Below are 1,268 nucleotides of genomic sequence, written 5' to 3'. Positions count from 1 at the left end.
CAACCGCGCGTGTGGAAAGCAGTGGCAGCTTCTGACTACCGAAATATTAAATTGGCCTTTATCAGTTGTTAGAAGTATGCATACGAAGGGTAACCTCCCTATAGCTTTAGATCAAGCGCGTATGTCCATGCAGGCAGTTATTACCATTAAGTTTACTGGCTTAAAGAAAAGGGGGGGGGGATTACCATTAAGTTTACTGGCTTAAAGAAAGGGGTGGGGGTGGGGGGGCCTGAAATACTCACTTGGAACCAGAGTTTCAACAGTGTTTTGGGTAGCAGTGATGTAGTAACTTGGGTGAAGTGGGTCCCTGATCCTCTGCAGCTTTCATGTGTGATTGTGGGGAAGCCATTAACAGAATTTAAACCCTCTCACTGTTTTTGATTCCAGCAAAGTTTGTGGGTGTGAGACTTAACTGCTTTCTACTCCCTGACTTTCTCTAAGAGACAGACAGGAATGTGCTAAAACGAATGTGAAATGTTAAATGTGAAGGCTATGATTTGCCTGAAGAGTTGCTCAGTCAAGTAGTTGTGCTTTGTGTCCTGGCCGTTCTCCCTGCCTGTCATCGTCCTCCTCCTCCTTCCCTGTGCTGGGCTGGCAGAAGAATTCACGTGGTCTCATGGGGACCAGGTGGATTAGGAATAGAGCTGTCTGAAGAATGAAACTGGTTTGTTTGTTTTTTTTTTTCAGCCAAATCTGTTTCCCAATCTGGTTCACTGTGCAGCTGCCTAAACACTTCACCTGGCACGAGGCAGGGGGCAATGCAAGGCAGGAACAAGCAGTCAGGGATAAGAGTTGATTAAATTAGCGTTAAATGCTGGTGAATTGTACATAAAACTGCATCTTAAATCACGGTCATGTAGCATTGCCTATTGAGCAGCTATTTGTTAGGATAAATTACATGTCTGCGTCCCAGTGATATGCCAGAGATGCTTTCTGGGACTTGCAGAAGTGCTGATCTGCATCTGGAGTATGTAAATGCTTTGACACCTGCCTTCTTCACCTTCTTCACCTACCTTCACCTTAGATGAAGCGTTCTATAAGCGGCTGGCAGAAGTCTCTCAATCGCTAGCCCTTGTTCTCGTTGGGGACTTCAACTTCCCGGACATCTGCTGGAAATACAACACGGCAGAGAGGAAGCAGTCTAGGAGGTTCCTGGAGTGTGTGGAAGACAACTTCCTGACACAGCTGGTAAGTGAGCCTACCAGGGGAGGTGCCTCGCTCGACCTGCTGTTTACAAACAGAGAAGGACTGGTGGGAGATGTGGTGGT

This window comes from Aptenodytes forsteri, unplaced genomic scaffold (assembly GCF_000699145.1).
Source record: "Aptenodytes forsteri isolate BGI_AS27 unplaced genomic scaffold, ASM69914v1 Scaffold130, whole genome shotgun sequence".
NCBI classification, from domain to species: Eukaryota; Metazoa; Chordata; class Aves; order Sphenisciformes; family Spheniscidae; genus Aptenodytes; species Aptenodytes forsteri.
This window is presented reverse-complemented; position numbering follows the sequence as displayed.